This window comes from Neopelma chrysocephalum, unplaced genomic scaffold (genome assembly GCF_003984885.1).
Source record: "Neopelma chrysocephalum unplaced genomic scaffold, ASM398488v2 Primary Assembly neopelma1_24, whole genome shotgun sequence".
Taxonomy (NCBI): domain Eukaryota; kingdom Metazoa; phylum Chordata; class Aves; order Passeriformes; family Pipridae; genus Neopelma; species Neopelma chrysocephalum.
Window position 1 is genome coordinate 1657549 of NW_020897693.1, and position 18876 is coordinate 1676424.

Below are 18876 nucleotides of genomic sequence, written 5' to 3' on the forward strand. Positions count from 1 at the left end.
AAGGTTCATCTCGGCCGCGGCCGCTTTCCCCGGGCAATGCCGCCCGAGGCTGCCTCTCGCTTCCCCGCGCCACCGCGCGTCCGCCGGTTGGGTTCGCCCGCGCCGCTGCGTCACTGCTGCATGACGTCAGCGCTGGCCGTGACGTCACGCGGCGAGGTGTGAAGGTCATGGCGGCGCTGCCCCGACAGCGTCTCCTGCCCTCCCGCGGGACACCGCCCGGGGCCCTCGGGGAGGCCCCGCGGCCGGGCCGTTGCCGCCCACCCACCTCCCCGGGCCCTCGGCACCGCCGTGTCCTTCAGCTCAGCGCCGCCTCGGCGGCCTCCGCCGGCTCCCGCTGCCGCACCAGCCCCGCGTCACCCCGCCAGCTCCGTGTGCTTGTGTCGGTGCCATGTCACCGAGTTGATGTTTCGTCACACGGCGCATTCCTGAATCCGCCCGTGACAGCCCCGAGGCTCCCTCCCGCTGCTCTGGGCAGCCCGTGTGCGGCGCTGGCCCTGCTCTCGCTGTCACCAGCGCTCCATCTCTCCCAGAACAGTCCTATGCCACCGATGCGATCCCAGCGTTAATTTTGGTCTGTGGGTGTCCAAGGCCAGTGATGGAACATGGCAAAGCCATCCACTGCACCACGTTGCAGCCTAAATTTAGCTAATCCACGCCACGGCACTGGCATCTATAGGGGATATGTTGCAAGCACATAATCACAATTTAGCTGCTTTCAAATGCAAACACATGCTAAGTGTGATTGCACGGTTGCCACATCAGATTGTCGTTGCCACACTGTAATTGCCTTAACATTTCCTGTCCCGTGATGCCACATCCCAAAGGTTTACTGGTGTAACTTCTCCAGGGAAGTGGGGATTGCAGCAGTATCACATCACAGCACCGTTGTGGTTATCCCAGTGCAGTGGTTGTGGTTATCCCAGTCCACTCACAGGACGTGGGCTCATCCTATAACAGCATTAAGTTTTGGTTTCCACCCAATTGACTTGGGACTAAACACAGGCAACAAGTGGCCCCTGCTGGATACCAGCTTTCTGTTCACATCAGGATGTTCCCGCTCGAGCAGAACGAGTTAAATGAAATCCCATGCATTAGCAGGATGGAAATGTATACCATGAAGAAAAAGGAGAAAATGCATCTTTTTTTCCCAGCAAGTGTTTTAGTGGTGCTGCTTTGATTTGTGTTACTGCACAGAAGTTATGGAGGTGGAGAAGTCTCCTTGACTACTTCTTTCTCCTAAGTCTTTGTAATTTTGATCATTGTTTCTACCCATCTGTAGAAATAATCTTCCTTATGGACTCAATCACATACTGTCTGTTTTAACGAGCCCAGTGACTGTTGTAGGGAGTGATGCCAAGAGTGATGATCTTTAGCTATTTCTGTAGGAAAGCAGCTTAGCGGGCCATATGTCATATTTCCTAGTAAATGATTGTTTTGAATTGTTTTTATACTGTAGTTTCTATTCATGAGATATTAAAGAAAATAACAGCATCTGGTTAATCAAATTCTGAATTTCAGCATATGATGATATATATCAATCCTATTCTGTGACTTTCTTTGAAATAGATTGTAAGTTCAGTGCAGACAATTTCTCTCTGTTGGCTGGTAAGGCATCTTATAGGTGACTGTTATACCTTAAAATTTTAAGGGTGAAGAGCTAAGACAGTTTGAAGTTTAACAAGAGCTGAGTTCAGCTGCTGTTGCCAGAAAGGAGTTTGCACCACCCTTCTACCACACATTCCTAAAGACAAAAAGTGAACAGAAGAAGTGAGGCTTGAGCAAAGGTAGAATATTTTCTCCTCGCAGGGTTCTTGAGGGAGCACTTGAAACTGAGATCACCCCACAGATTGTGGAAGCTGCTGGACAGAGCAGCAGCTGTGTGTGATACAACAGCAAAAGCATTTCCTCATCCAGACAACTCAGACCTGATTAATTTTCAGATTTTACCATTTTTTTTAAAGAAGGCAAATTGGATCTCAAGCAGAATTTTAAGTGCCTCCCTATGTTAATATATTACGGGTTACACCATGTTTAAACATGAAAATTTAGGCTCCTTTTTTGGCTTAAAATTATGATTTCAGAACAGAAAGAGCGTGCTGTGTGGCAAATGTACTGAAAACATTTTATTAATATAATGTTGGAACAACTAGCCCATATTCCAACTGATTTTCTTGACTATATTCATGTTTGAATGCTATAGTAACCACTTTCCTGGTCTTGGGGTTTTGATTTTGTGTCAAGAAGAGCAGTGGGTGTGATCTTCTTTAAAGGCAGCCTAGACAAGGTATAATAAGGCCGTGTCAGTGGTTTCACTTTAGAATCTGCAATTTTTAATTGATTTTTAATATCCAGATAACTACTTTTCATTCCAAAAAAAAAGGAATCTAATTTCTCAACTGATAACCCAAAAACTCCCAAGGTTTTTTTGTTTGGGCTTTTTTTGGGCAGGGTTTGTCTTCAAACAGTCTTGATCTGCAAGAACAGATGTTCGGAAGTAACGAGCCAAATTAGTCCTTTGATGTTTTGGTTGTGTTTCCTCTGAAATATGATTCATGACCCCAGTTAGAGATACAGAGGGACAGAAATCTGAGGGTTTGGAGTGTGAGTTTTTGTAAAATAGTTTGGAGATAGTATTTTTGCAGATGTTTATTTTTTAATGTCTTCCAAAATATGTCCAAGATGTGCTATATATTTTAGCACCTAACTGTGGATCCAGCTGCTTTAGAGCATTTTAAACAGCTGCTGTTTGCTTATAGATTTTTTCAGACATGCAATATTAATTAACCTGTCTTAGCCTTTAATCCAGTCTCTTCCTCCAATTGACATACAAGCTGGGATCACCTACAGCAGAGGTTAGGGCTCACAGAAAATTAGTAAGGCTTAATAACTTGAATACCTGGGTTTCTTCTTCTGTCTGTACATTAAACAACCCAGAGATGTACTGAAGCCATGTTTCTCACCCTGTTACAGAGAACTGGTGCCTTGATTCAGCCCAGTTATGAAGGCAGAAGAAACTGGAGACTGTGGCTTGGGCTGTTTGCAGACTGATGCAAAAAAACCCTCATAGTGGTGGTTTGTTTACTATGGTCTGTCACAGCTCATGTGTGGCTGGCTCAAACCTCTTCAAAACAAAAGCTTTATCATAATAAGCTATTGCAGACTCATTCTTTTCACAGTTCATCAAATCCTTGAGTTATTACAGAACCCAAGCCCGGGGAATATTAGTTTTGCTGCTTTTGTTTGTATAAACACTTCTTACTTTGAAGAGTGTACCTCCTACCACAATGTTTCCTAATTTGAGCATTAAAAATCGTACATAAAAAGCAATAAATGTTGACTTTTTCATGTACCTGCTTCCTTCTGAGCTTCTTAAAACCAATTCTTCTTCTTCCCAGCCTTTGTCATAATTTCAAGGGCTAAAAGCTCATTTCAGACAAAATTAGAAGATTCTTATACAATCCATTGATTTCAGCCCTGTGGTCTCTGAGAACACCAATTAATATTCAGAGACTCAATAGGAACTCTCAAGAGCTGGCAATCCACTGTCTGGCAGCAGAACAACAACAGGAAGAAGAATCTAAGGAGGAAAATGAGGCTAAATCCAGGGAGTTTAAAAATTCTGAGTACTTCTCTGCAATATTTTATCAGTCTTTATGGAAGGCTCAGGACAAAGAATTTCTATCTTTATCTGGATTCAACCTTGATGAATGTTGAAGCACTTCAGAGTTTTTACTTCATTAAAAATATATGGAAGCTAGTTTGTTTTTCAGAGACTGGAAGTCTGAACCTGAAAGACGTGGTAAATTGTAAATGCCTTGATAACATTGTAATGAGTAAAATATTTAAAGTTAAAAAGTCTTGAAGGCTACAGCATTTTCAAACAACAGTATTTCATACTTTTTTTCCTAGGATTCACTGGTGTGAGATTCTTACCACCCTTCACAAAAAAATAATAAAACATTCTCAAAGCCATTTTGTTAGAAGAGAATCAGACCAAAGACACTCTTGAAATTACTGGCTGCCTTTCTCCAAGATTTGTTGAGGACACCAGGATTCAGAATAGAGTTTTCTTGGTAGGGGTATTACAATTTTCTACCTTCCATTGGCAACTGCATCTTTGCATGGGATTAATTGGTTTCTTAATAACAAAGAAAGCTATTGAGTTCATAGTACTTTTTTTTTTGTCTTATATATCTTTCATCCTTTTTCAGGGTGAAGCTGGTGGCAGCTTCACTTGAACAATGGTATGAGAAATATAATCTTTCTCATAGAACACGGAAAAAAAGATCTATTAGGCCTTGGTTGCTGCATTTCAGGAGAGTAACAACACTCCACTATGGAAGGGTGAAGCTTAATTTATTACTGGAATAAAGTTTCATTTAGGAATAGCAAAGTCTATTAAATCTGTAAGCTAAATTTCACGGAACAGCCAGAGCAAGACAGTACATGTGCAGCTTTGACTTGAAGGTGTGGAAAAAACCTCACCAAGACTTTTCCTTTTGGTAATGAAATGAACTCATGAATGAATTTCAACCAGCCTTGATTTGCTTGTTTTAAGGAGAAAATCAGAAGCAGAATCAGTTGAACAGAAAGGTATAGATGGAATTGTAAATGTCATTCAAATAGTATTCTTTTTCATACTGGCTAATTAATAGCCACAGACTGTATTAATTAAGTATAATATATTCCCTTTTACAGATTGGAAAAACAGGCCTGGAGATTAATGAGTTGGCCAGGATTACACCCACATAATAAGTCAGATGCAAAGCCACAATTAGAAGTGGAGTACCTCATGGCAGCCTTCTGAAGAGTTTGGTAAGTCACTCAGCACCTCGAGTTAGTTTTTCACATCAGTTACACAAAACGTTTTACTTGTTTTCCAAACACAAGGAAACCATGATGCTTAGGACACATATTTTGAAAAGAAGGTACACAATCTGTAAAAATTAGGGGCTTGTTTTTCTTTTCAGTTGTGCTGATAACTCTAAGAAAAGCTTAATCCACGGTTAGGGGATAGTGTAATTTGAATCCATTCTTTTAGGATTTACGGATTGACAGGCTGTAATATGACAGTGGGATGGTGATTTTTAGTTTTTGACATTTCAAATTGTAAATATACTGGACCTTGTTCTGGAGTTTTTACTTAATTCTCACACAGTCCAATTTCAGCATAGGTTTCATACTGATTCCATTGGGCACCTGGAGCGAGGCCTGCAAACTCCCATGGTTAAACACATGGCATTGGTTGTACTTCCCCACAACATTCCACGTTTCTCTCCTGTGTTTTAAGATTAACATGCTTTTAAAGTTGTGATTAGCTGTAGACTTGAAAAAGGGGAAGAGAAGTGCATCTTTCATGTTTTATGGTAAGTTAGGATTTCTCCTTTGTCTGCAGGCAATTAATTAAGTGGTGTGTTAATATTACTTTGATACCAAGTAATGTTAGATAAACAACATTTTTGTTGACAGAGAAAATCATGCTATTTTAAAAGCAGAGCAAAACCAGACTGTTTCCGAGGCTTGTGAGTGCATCAATCAGTAGGTGTGCCTGGCGTGTTGTAAATGGGAAAGGTGGGAGGACTCTCTCTTGTTATTAGCTCATGTAAAAAGACAGGAAGTACTTAGGGAAGGTTTCCCTCTTGTTCTGAGTTCCAGGAGAGTTATTCAGCCGAACACATGAATCACAAAGCAGACTAAAAGGGAGTTTCTGTGTGGCACGAAAATAACAATCTTAGAGCCTGAAAAGTGAAACAATTTGATGCATTTGTTCTGCTGCAGATTTTTCACGGGAAACAGCAACCCCATGAATATTTGACAATGAGATGTCTTAGTGCATGAAATGTGAAATTTATATAAGAAATAGCATCTTACTCATCAGCTGCTCTATTTTAAGCCCTGCTCAGCATGGGGACTTTCAGTTTGTGATCTATTTGGACAGCAGCTGGTACATTAGAGTTTTACGTTAGCTGACATCTCTACAATCTAAAGGATACTTAACATAATCCTGTAAAACCTATTCTCCTATTTGTGCCCAGTCACTCATATTCCATCTCGGTGTCTTGTCTTTTCCCATGTACCTTGTCTGTCCATTTCATGTTTAAAAAAAAAGGTCAATGTATCAACAGCATTAAAGTTAGTCCCCAGTGATGTTTTGCAGTGATGTGATCAAAATATATATGTGCAGCATATGTCATAAAAGGGATGTGCCATTTCAGGGACTGAAAAAGGCAATAAAAAGGAATCCATAGTAACATATGTTGGGGATAAATTCCAGCGACTAGGCACAAATAACAGGAAAGATTCTGCATTAGTTAATAATATACAGACTACATGCATGATTTAGATTCACTTGGAAATATTTACCTCGTGCAAGTAGGAAATGGATGCCAAGTTGCAACCTAATTCCAAAACCTAGCAATTGTCAAGTGGTTTTCCTCTTGCCATGATGTCCTAGGACTTCGTCTATCCGCTCATGCAAAAAGAAAAGTCTTTTCCATCTTCGTGGATTTTAAATCCCAGCCAGCTCCAAACAAATGAAAAAATAGTCATGACAGAAGCCAAAGATACCTGTTCCTGGAGATGCTTGGGAAAAAGACAGGTGAAGAGAAAGGACGAAATATGGGCACTGTGGAGGTATGTCAGGCATTGGACTCTTGAACATTGTATGAAGTGGAGCTACCTGTCCAGCCAGCTTGGAGTGCTTTTCCCTGTCTCCCACACCTTCGTAGACCCTCCCTGGGTCTGACCAGCCCTTGAGCTCTGATGTAGTTGCCTGGCTTGTATCTCTGTGTTCTGGAGTATGTGAAGACTGGAAACTGAAGCTGGGAGGTGCCAGAATGTCCCACTGATGAGTTCAGGTGCTGTAAGGATAATTTGACTCTTTTCTGAGCAGGAAAACTTGACTAGGAAAGATAGAAAGCTACTTTTCTTTGCACATTTTATTTCCTGTGTAAGTCAACTGTGGCATCTATTGTTTTTGCATGTTTAGCTGACCTTGGTGAAATCTTAAGCACCAATGTCATAATAAATGTATTCTCACCCAGACTGTTGCTACAATCTCTTGGGTTTTAATGGGAGGGATTCAACAAAGGAAAACAAGGGGACTTTAATCTCCACTTGTTCACCATGATTGGTAGCCAGGAGGTTCTGCATCATGTGACTCATGGTGTGTCCTCAATCATTCAGCTCCACTTCCAGGCTGGACTGGCACAGACCACTCATTTCTCCTGCAGTTGCCCAAACAGTTTGTACTTGAAGCAAAGCTACAAAGCTGCCTACCACATCTGATACAGGTCCCACCCTGTCCACACCCACTTCATGACTTCATGAATCTGGTTATTAATTATGGACATGTCACTGGGAGTGGCATAAATTTGAACTATTCTTGTATATTGCACTTCTTTGATATCCATCTGATGTTTATACTTCCATATGTGGTCACAAACCTGAAAATTAAGGCCTTTATAGAATGATTTCAACTCATAAAAATTACTATTTTGTTCTTTGTGAGCAATTATTTTTTCTTTTTCCTTCTGAAAAAAAACCAAAACCAAAACACTGGTTCTCAGCACGGGAAGCAAAAAACATATTCTATCACACTGTAGGCTCAGAAAGAGCATGGAAGTGACCTATTACACTATTTATCTTAGACTTAACACAGACCTATGCACTCATCTGTGAACATGTGTTTGGAGACAAGGAAAGAAGGGTGTAGAAGGACTGGTCTGGATAACAATCATAGTATTCTAAAGTCATTCCTGTTGATGTTTCTTGCAAGTGTGATATTGCAGCTTGAACATGGAGGGAGTGGAGGGAGCACAGCTAAAACCTTCACTGTTGCCAGATAAATAGGGGGCCACGAGGCTGCCTCATGAGCCCAGGGCAGTGCAGGTGATACAGTCTAAGCAGATTGTTATGGCTTGCTCTGAGTGCTGCAGACTTCTTTAGATGATGTTAATCAACAAACTTTAATGAGCAAAACCATGCAATTTTTTAATAAAAAGATGCTAGTGGTCAGTTGCATTTCTTGTCCAGTATTACTTCTTGTCCAGTGTTACTTCTTGTCCAGTGTTACTTCAATGACTTTCACATAATGCTAATGAAATGTAAGATACTTATAAAATGTAAGATACTCTCTGGGTTTATTTACTCTATTTATCTCCCCAGAAATTTCTTTGCTTGCTAGGGTACACAGGAAGTTGTCTATTTAAAAGGTTTGTGTCATCTCCAGGTGTTCCATGGATCAACTTAGGAACCAGAAATGGAGAAGCGAAGCATGAGATTACAGGGGAGCCTTAACGACTTAATGACAAACAAACTTGCAACACCCAACGAAATAAAATCCTTTTCAGTGCTTTCTCACATGCTCCTCCTGCAGGCTGTCTGGGTCAGAGAGCCCAACCAAGCTGATCCTGCCTCTGTGTCATGTTGGTGTGATATCTAGAACTCTTTTCATTCTATGGAAAGGAAATCTGTGCTAAAAGTCTTTTCTGACTTTTTAGGAGGGTAACCATCCACTGCTGAAATCCTGAATTGACTATCTGCTTTCTAGAAATCTGATCTACATTTCATTAAGTGAATTGAAAGGCTCCCCTAAGTGATCTTTGGATCAGACCTTTGGTGAAAGTAGGAAGTGTTCCTGTGTGCTTCTGTCAGGTTTTCATGCGTTGTGTTGGGAACAATTGGGCCAATTATATTAATTGGCCAATATGAAGATTTTACAACTAATGAAAAAAACCAGACTTCTATCACTTGGCCTCTATTCAAACATTTCTATCTATTGCATTTGGTATTTCTCATGAGTATAGAATTAGTGAATTCCCAAATATGACTAAAAAAAATAATCACAAGTTAAATGGAAACTTGAAGTGTAGCCAAGATTCTCTTGGAGCACTAGAAATGCATTCTGCTGTAAGATACATCTCATGTAACCCTGTGGAATGCGTTTGGATTTTGTAATGAACTGGGGGTTTGTGTATGTTACTAGTATTGCAGTAATTGGTATAGTGCAGTAGTAACTCTCATTAGGAGAGTTAGGAGTGGGTTCAAGTATGTCAGATACTCTACCAGCAAAATAGATAGAGAGGTACTATTTTTGGAAGTATTTAGCAGCATTTTTTTTTAAATGTAGGCACTTGAAAAACGTTATTTTATTGAAAACTCATAATGCATAACATTTTATCTGTATCATTAATTTCAAGATGGAACAATGAGACTTCTTTAAATCTTATTCTGGTTAAAATGTCACAGTTTAGGTATAGGATTTGGAGATTTCCACAGACATAATAATGAAATTTAAAATACAGTGTAATGAACGTACCCTTATCTCAGCATACCTGCAAAAGTATTCAAGGTAGCTCTGAAACTGAAAGTATAAATAAGATGACAAAGAAACTGCACGAAAATGTTGTTCAGATGGTATCTTCATTTTTCATGACATTAACCTGATTCTGATTTTAAAATTTTATGAAGACCTGAAAAACAGTTGAGGTAAATGAGGAAAATAGATGGTAGTAGAGTGAAACAGCAAATCATACCTGTGAGAAACAGTAAGTGTGTATTTCATTCATCTAATATGGGCCCAGAAGGTCTCTTATTTTTGACATACAATTATTCCTAATTATGTGTTGAATTAGAACTCGGTGTCTGGGGTTCCCAACATCTTATCTAAGACACTTTTTTCCCCCTATTTTTGTCTTTTTTTCAAGTACAACTACCATCAAAATTGTGTTTAAATGATATCTTAGCTATTTACAACCCTGGTCAGCGCAGTCAGGCTGACAGAAATCTGCAATGTATTTATGACCTAAGGGCTTGTGCTGTGCTTTCACAGAAAACAAATAGACAAATGGACAAATAAAAAGACAACAAAATTATGTTTATCTTAAAAGTCTGCAGAATTAATCTGTCATTTTTTTCTTATCCCTGGGAAAGTAAAGCTGACATATATGCTATATTTTATATATATATATATATAAAAAATATAGCATATGTATATTATATAAATAGAATATAACATATATATAGCATATATATTATATATATATGTCATGTTCTATATAGCATATTCTATATGCTATGTACATAGTTTCCACATATGTTACAGCGTTTTTTTTCTATGTATACTCATTACTTTATTTTCCAAGTAATTTGTTTTTCAACTTTATTGAAAAGTTTTCTTTTCTGCTGTTGGTCGTATCTTGCTTATTACAGCAAGAAATATATATGTTTTCCTTTTTTTCCCAAAGGTGTCTCTTTTTGAGGATGACTGTGTTTAAGGATTGTTGTTGTGGTTGGTTAAACAATGTTTTGTGTTTTGGGCTGTCACAGAGAAGGCAGTTAAATATGCACATGCCTTATTATTATAAGGCAGATAGGTCAATAAATCATCAGGTGAGTGTTTGCTTGTCTTAGATATTTCTGTGTCTGTTAAATTGGGGGGCTATCAGCGGATGATGAGAAAACATTCTTGATGGTGCTTGGTACAAGCTAACTTAGATGTCAGTGGCCATTGGTTGCATAATCTCTTTAACTACAATCCTAGTCCAAGAAAACCCTTCTTCTTCTTCTTCAGGGCCCTTTTTAGTCTTTTCATGCATATTGTTATTCTTCCTATTCACACAGTAACCATTTTTACCTCATTTTATCTCTGCTTTTAGACCAGTTCAGATGCACTCAGTGCTTTGAAAACAAACCTTTAAAGGCATTTCCCTTTGTTTTCAGGGAGAAGCCATAGTAAATGGCATATGCTTTTAAGCAATCAAAAGGCTTTGTGACTTTGCTTTCTACGTTGTTAATGCAGTTGGTACAGATTCAGTGAGCTTTCATGTGTGGAAAATTCATCATATATCTATTTTTTGTCTTTCAGCACCTCTGTTAGTTTGATGTTGGGCTCTGACTAGCTCTTCATATTTCCATGGTTACAAGTAGTCACAAAGGTTCTGTTAACCCCCAAAGGCAGAGTGATTATGTCTTTTTTTTCCTATAAGAAGCTTAAAATTAACAAATTAGACTATAGATATGAAAAGATTGTTTAAAACATTTCAATAAAAACTTTTAAAGTTAATTTTCATTTACTCAAAAAGTGTTTGAGTCTTTTGCCACCAAGCATTGACTGTGTCGCGCTTTTTGCAAAGATGAGTTTTTATACAAAAACTTGGAGGATCTCTTTTCCTTTCCCTTTTAATTTTGATTGGAATTTGCAATAGGTTTTGAAGGCAGTGGATTTAGAGCAAACAATTCAGACTCAGAGCTATCTTGTAATTAAATAATCAGAAATGACCCTCTGGGTAGTATTGTATGTTTTTAAAGATAGAACAAATGCAGGTAAGAAGCACACTAACTTGCTGAAGAGTGCAGATGTAGACACATCCAAATCAGAATTTCAAATGGCTGTGTTTCTTTCTAACAAAAGACTGAGAGAAAGCCCTTTCTGACTTTCGGATCTCAGGATTCTTCCCAATAAATTTGGTGCAGAGAGTTGCATCTTCTGTGAGTGGATAAGACGTGTTAGAGACCCTTAATAGGAGAAAGGCAGCTTGAAGGAGCAGTGTTTTTCTGAGAGGCTTTCTTTAGATAAGATTAAAGCAGTGGCAGCTTTGCGGATTTTTATATAGAACAGACCTATATAGCTATGATTTGTTTTATGGTGAAGAGCTCTGAATCAAGGAGAGGTTTCTGGATCTTCCCTGGACAGAAGAGGTAGTGAGTGGCTGGGAGCAGAGAGGTGAGAGAGAGTCATAAAAGAAGGCTGAAGTCTCTTAATAGGAAGAGAATATCTTGTCTACTAAAAAGGTTTTGTAGAGTGATGGAAGCATTGGCTGGAATTGCAGAAAGGGACCCTTCTCAAAGGGTGAAACAAGGCTCTGCCAGGGAAGGAGAATGAGACTCTCTGTTACCCCCTATACAGAGTTATTACTTCAATGCATACAGCAAAAACACTGGAATCTTCACAACTGAAGTGGAGAAAATGCCTTCTTTTCCTTTCTTTTTTGGGGTTTTCTTTTTAGCTGGAGATACTGCATTTGCTGAGCCACCAAGTCAGTAGAGGCATAAGCAGCTTCTATGGCAGAATGGCAGGTAATGAAGTAATGAGTTGTTTAAACAGTACAGCCATAGAAGTATACTAATGGGGAAATGGACCAAAAAGCACCTACCATATGCTATCTATTCATTTAAAAGACAGACAATAGTGATGACACAACAGTCTTTATCCTGAAAGTGTATGATGAATATTAATGAATGTTCAGAATCCCAGTGGAGTACATGGGCACGCTGGTTATATTCAGACATAATGTATGAGAGAGGATTAATGTTTTATTATACAATGTATCTAAACACTTCCAAGCAGAAGCATAGTCCAAGTACATACATGAACAATTACTGAGAAATGGAACAAAAACCTCAGGAGTGGTAATTGAGCTGCTGCTCCCCATTGGGAACTAACTATTGTAGGCTGCAGCTTGTCAGACAACGTGTGTGTGTCTGTGATGTTTTAGGTGGCAGTGATGATTTCATAACATGGTAAACAATAATTATGCAGAGCCAATGTCATGATCATGCTCCCAATCTGACAGTCAGGCCAGGTGTGAGCCCAGGGAGTGGGATTTGTGGATGTGAACCTGCCTGACTAGGTTGTGGCAGGATGCCACAAGTGCCACCAAGCTTCTAGAAAGGGAACATGATAGTGGCAAAGAACAGGATTTGCTGATGTGAGTTTTTAACAGCCTGTATCATATCCACCTGTGACTTTAACAGCTCATTCTGCTGATTCAAGTGCCAAGAAATGACATCTTTTGGACCTCAGGATTTTCTCTTTGCCAGGTTTAAAGTTCTTAGAGCTGGGGATGTATTACCTTGCTCCCAAGAAATGTTTGGGCCTTTTTCAACTAAGGGTTATATGTTTCAAAGTTGGTGGCTATTGCTCCCTTCATCATAGAGTTTTCTCCTACTGGTGCATTTACAAAGAGATGAGAATGCTCTCTCACTTTTTCTGTGACTATATTTTTATTCAAACAGAGCAATTTTTTTCAAACTCTTTGTGAGTACATCAGTAAGAACAGCAGTGCAGGATGCTCAGAATGTTCCACTCCGTAATTGCCAAGGTAACACTGCTGAAACAGGAAAATGTTTGGTAGGTGTATAATTAGTGTGGAATCATTCTGGAATCTTGTAAATTTGCATGATAAATTCTAATTACAACAGAGTATGGATAACCAATTCTTCTGTCTCCAGTATAGGAAAGTTATCCCTTTGAAATTTCAGTGGGTCTTGGAAATGAATTAATTCTAAACTTACTATCATGAAATGAGAATATCCTAATATTTGGTTAAAATACTCTAGTATTTTATAACATATAGTTACATCAGTGTGAAGTGCTTCTAAAATTATAGGTATTGTTCAGTCCTGCATCTGACTTCAGTAGAACCTGTGAGTAGCTTGTGAATCGATATGTATGAATATCCATTTCCCTCTCAGAGCAGTAGTTTTGCTATTTGCCTGGAAAACATCCTTGACCTCTCTATATGACAAAAAGCATTTTCTAAAAAGATTTTCCATCATAGACTATGCCACCAAAAGTCCTGACAAAGATAAGACAAAGACTGTTTTGTTTAAAAGCAAAGATAGATACTGTCCTTAGGGATGGGAGTTGAGAGCTGATCCTTTTCTGGGTTCTTCAGACTTGCAGTTTCTTATTCAACTAACACTTTGGAGTAAGTCTGTCTTTGACATAATTCCTAACCATACTGTAAATATGACTATATGAATAGCTGTTTAGTTGTTTATAAGTCTTTTACTGAAATACCTACATTATGAATAGTTGTACCATTTTTTCTTTGGTACTCACAAGAACATTTGTTTGTTCTAACCTGTCCTCACTTTTCCAGCTATTATTGTTTGGAAAGCAAACTTTTGGGGGGTTAGATGTTTATCATAAAATCTTATTAAGGTTCTGAACTCAGCTGCAACCCTCCGATCACCATCAGAGGCCAAGGCCCAGAGATGATCCCTTTGTAGGGTTGCTTTAAGAGGAGCAGGAGCAGAAATAAGGAAATTTTTTGTTATAGAAAAATTTAAAAACTAAGAGCTTTCTAGTATTTCTGCAACATTTCTACAAGTTTCCATTGGCATTGTTCACTCTACACAAATGTCTTAGAAACACTTGGAGCAAGTTGCTCGAATACCTTAGCAGAGTTTATGCTACAGGTTTACTGAGGCTTCCTGGTTTGCTAAAGCAGATTCTGAGCTTCCCAGGATCCAACTGTGCAAAGCAATCTGCAATATTCCTTGTTCATGCACTTCTGGTGGTGAAGGTCAAAAGGCTATCACAGAAGCCATAAGGGAGGGTTTTAACAAATTTTGTTAAGGTTTCTGACTCACGAGGAACATTTTTATGTTTATATGTTTGCACTTCTGGGCAACAAGCGTGGAGTTTGTGAAACATGTACGAGAAGTATCTCAAAGGAAAGGACGTGGGAAGGCAGTATGATAGTGATGGGATCAAAAAAACATTAAATGAAGTGAAACTTAGCTTTTTAACTCACCTAAGCAGGAGATACTACTCAGATATCTGAGCATGTGGTTGTCTCTCAAAACTCTGAATGCCTAAGTGTTTATTGAAGTTACACGGAGAAACTTAGATCAAATTAAGAGAAAAAATACTTAGCAAGTATAAAATAAAGCATGATGTAAGATCTTTCTACAAATAAAGCAATAGCAAAAACATCATTGGAGTTTGTTTCATAGATACATGATTTCATTTCTCTTGTGTTTGGAAAGATCCTTTTCTACCCATAAACACTTAACAAGTGATGGATCAGAATCCAGAGAAGTGATTGTAAGACAGTTCAGAGTGTGTAACCTCCAGCAAATTAGCCTGTGGTCAGTCTGGCTCTTTTGTTGTTGCTGCACAATAATTTCCTTGTCCTGAGTGTTTGCAGCGTCTCTTGCATATGTTGAATGGACCAGGAGAGGGCAGAACTACACAGGTGTAGTCACTTACATGTGGTCTGTGCCACGTGGTTAAACGAAAAGAAGTGGAAAACTAATCTATGAAAAGATTTGGTGGTAATTCTAGTTTAATGTTCACCTAAAATCAATTACTCAGACATACAGAAACTACTTATATGTATTTTCTATGTAGGTGTTTCATGGTTGCCGTGCTATCAACAAACACTTCTGAAGGAAAAGCTGAGTTTTAATAGCACTGCAAGGGGAGCTCGAGGATTTAACTAGATAATTCAGTGTACACTTGAAACAGAGTTGATAATTTTCACTGCTGAAGTCTACTATGCATCTAGCTTGTTTTTTGCTTTCTTTTTGCTTTTTTTTTCTTCTAACTGTAATCTGGTTTCTCAATCAATTATTTTGTTTGGGGTTTTTTGCTTCTTCAGGTTTAGAAAAAAATATTTTAAACCAAAGTGCCTATTTTTCATATGTAGTAAAATGTTAGCCACGTTGTCTGTAAACCAGATTAAAATCAGTGTTTCTCTCGAAAACTTTAATGGAATGGAATGCCACAGTTATTTTTATTTTCTGTAGAGAGCCTGATTTATAGGCCATCCCCTCAGAGTGATTTAAATCAATAAATATACTCTGGGTAAACTCAGCCTGTTGATACAGCGTTTTTGTCAGAACAAAGGCTGAGCTTCTTCCCAAACAGTTTGCAGCTTGAGTAAAGACAAGGGATGACAGTCACAGAGCAGGTCCTGGGGAAGAGGAGAATGTGTGAGTGAAGGATAACTGGGGTGACAGTGAGCTTCACTGTTTGTTTTAATACAGTTTTTGCTTTATTGTTGTGGGGTCTTTCTAGGAATAGGGTCTACTGTTTGGGGTTTTTTTCCTGGGAATTAGATTGAAACATATAAAGAAAGAATGCTAATATTTATGCTCCGATAAAAATTATTCATCCTAACGGTAAGTAGCTTCTGCTGTAATAAACTTTATTTTGTAGTAAGTCTGCAAGTATTGATTTTGAGCCTTTTGGTGACTGTTTATTTAAAAAATGGCAGGGGAGTGCTTAAGCAAGTTCTTGAGATCTATAAAGTAACATAGCTGGTTCAGTATATCCTCAAAATGAAACAGCTAAAATGGTGTCTTGTCTTCACAGTCTGGAGGTAAGTAGGCAGAAGGATTCTGGGGAAATTTAAACCACTCACATTAAAAGCAAAACAATCTTTTGGAGGCAAAAAATACCAATATTATTCTATGTTGCAGAAGTGCTATTTTAGCAATTGTAGTCAACATTGACCTCTGTCTAAACTAAGATAAAACTGCTTTTTGTTTAAAATTGTGGATCAGGAATGCAGTTTTTGATAGGAAATGCATTTTGCAGCTCATATGGGGGCTGTCTCAACCCGACAGCTGTCTCTTCATCAAGCTGGAAGGTAGTTTGATCTACCAGAATCTCTGTCCCAAAAATGTTGTCAGATCAGATCCTGTCATCTGGACTTACTGGACTGGTGTTCTGTCATCTGTATGAGGAATTTTGACTGCCTTGCAGTTTCACTAGATACCATCTAATAATTTGGAATTATATGAGTGCCATAATTCCTATATATAAAAATATTGCTGGCATTGTGACTTACATCCTTCTAGCAGCAAATGACTTTATATGAGTTGTGTGACCCCTGCTATTGAAATTCATGTGATAAACTCTTATAGTTGTTCAGTATCTTAATGCCAACCCCATTACAGGACATCTGTATTTATGAGGTACAAAGCCAGCACCTGTCTGATGGGAAACAATTCAGATCCTTAACACACTGCACACAGAATGCCCATTTTCCTGTAGAATCTCAGATTCCAATTGGTCATTGTAAAAGGGTTTTTATGTGGGAGGACAAATCCTGAAAATCTGAACCGAGTGTAAACTGTTGCAATTTGTGTTTCTGCATTTGCAAGCCAAACATTTTGAAAGGACATCCTCCTCTGGTTCTCAGCATGAGAACTTGGCAAACCAAACCTGACTATTCCTATGCCCACATTCATTTTTTAACAAAAGCATCAAGCTAAAATTTAAGAGTGCTTCTAATATTAACTCTGTTCTTTGGCAATTTCATCTGTCAAAACTTCCAGCTTCCTGTTTAACATTTTCAACAGGGAGTTGTATTCTGAAGGCCAAAATAGCCCTGTACTAAAATCTGTATGTAGGGATCCAGACAAATATAGCTTCTTGAGCTAATTTTTAGTTGTTTGAAATGCAAATAAATACAAGCTTCACTTGTCAGTATAAACTTGCTGGATGATTAGGATGAACAGATGAAGCCAAGGCTGTAATTCTGTGAAAACATTATTTTGAGAGTTGAATCTGATAATTTTTTTTAAGGCTTTATCTTCTACATGCCTTGGACAGTGTTTGCTTTTTGTGTGTGTGTGTGTATTCATTGCAGGGATCATAATAGTTTTAGATACAAAGCGTGTTATTGAACTTTTTTAAGTAAAAAAAAAAAAGCTAAAATTAATATTATCAAACTCCAAAAGTGAATGCTTATATTTCAGTTGCATTCACTGGATGCTTTTTACAGTGGGGTAATGTGGTTCCTGTTTTTGTGAAGTGTTTTTGCCTGAAAGAAAGTAAAGCATACTGTAACTGGCAATTATGAAAGCTTGCATTTCCCCCCTCAATTAAAATCATGGCTTACTTTGCAAGTCATCTACCTAGTGAAACAATAATTACATTTACAAAAACAGTGGTTCTATATCACGTATTATATATAGAAAAATTATTGAGTAATGATTTCTGCTCAGATTTATCTGCTTTCAGAATCTGTAGCTCCTTGCATATGAGATGCCACAAACTTCTTCAGTGACTAGGTAGTTATTACTCAATCTTATTTCATGATAGGTGTGGCCAATACCATCAGATTGATAGAGAGAATGTGAGCAGAATTGATCAAAACTTTAGTACATCTAGAGGAATCAGTGGCTTCCTAGGACCTTTAACTTCTTCAGAGAATCAATATCGTTTCTTCTCTTATTTGACCTCCTGTAGCCTCAGAATGATGAATGTACTTTTTCCATACCTAGCTTTCTTACTTTGTTTCTGAGTCTCAAAAATTTGATGACAGTGACAAGTTCTCATTATTCCAGACTAGATGGTTGTGATTCATATCTTGCTTCAGCAGAAGCAGATTTTCTTTCCTTAGTGAGAAAAACACAAGATACGAGTTTCTCTTGGCTTTTTAGTTTGTCTCCTTGGGTCTGACTATGATTTTAGTAGCATACAAGTAAACACATCCCTATATGTTTGGTTTTTTTTTTTGGTTCATGACTTCTAATTCAAAATGCTCTTCTAATATAAGTTGTTAATGAATAAATAATGTTTGAAGCCATGAAGAATTATGGTTGATTTATTCAATTTTCTTTCACCTGTAATCTGGTATATTTTATATTACCTGTTTGGAATTTTACAACCTTATGAGCTGCCTCAAGCATTTCCTCTCGTGTTCTCCTTCTCTGTCATATAAATTGCCATGTAAACTAATGAAGTTTAGAAAAATTAGCTTGTTGAGGCCCTGTTTCTTTCACATTTCTCAAAATTTGCATTACAATGAATTATACAATTCTTTGGTCTCTCCACCAGGGTACAAACTTCATTATTAGCCACTATTAGTGCCCTAGCCAATTTCCAGTCACTTATTCAAAATAACTTAACCTGAAAAATGATTCTTGGGTGAGTGGAAATTGCAGGGTCTATTCCCAAATAGAGTGATTACATTGTATACTGCCTCAAACCTAATACAAATTATACTCAGAGTGGATTTTTCTTCCTGAATTTCCATCAGTGACTTCTCAAGTGCTGATTTAAAGAAGTGGACAATATTGAGAGTAGCTGGGCTAGTACTCTGTGACATGAACTTGCCAATTATTTTCTTC

The 18876-nt window shown here is 38.2% G+C and overlaps 1 long non-coding RNA gene across 5 annotated transcripts in view; it reads left to right on the plus strand.

Moving 5' to 3' along the window:
- The first annotated feature begins 10 nt into the window (after positions 1-10).
- The window catches only part of LOC113975528, a 29686-nt gene continuing 10820 nt past the window's right edge, over positions 11-18876 (plus strand). Inside the window, exons 1-4 of one of the 5 annotated variants that reach the window (XR_003536841.1) lie at positions 11-3806; positions 3910-4073; positions 4699-4815; positions 8167-8259. This is a non-coding gene — a long non-coding RNA (uncharacterized LOC113975528). Of the gene's footprint in view, positions 3807-3909; positions 4074-4211; positions 4570-4698; positions 4816-6519; positions 7024-8166; positions 8260-18876 lie in introns of those variants that run through there. The other 4 variants (XR_003536840.1, XR_003536837.1, XR_003536844.1 and 1 more) reach the window with 4 other exon arrangements.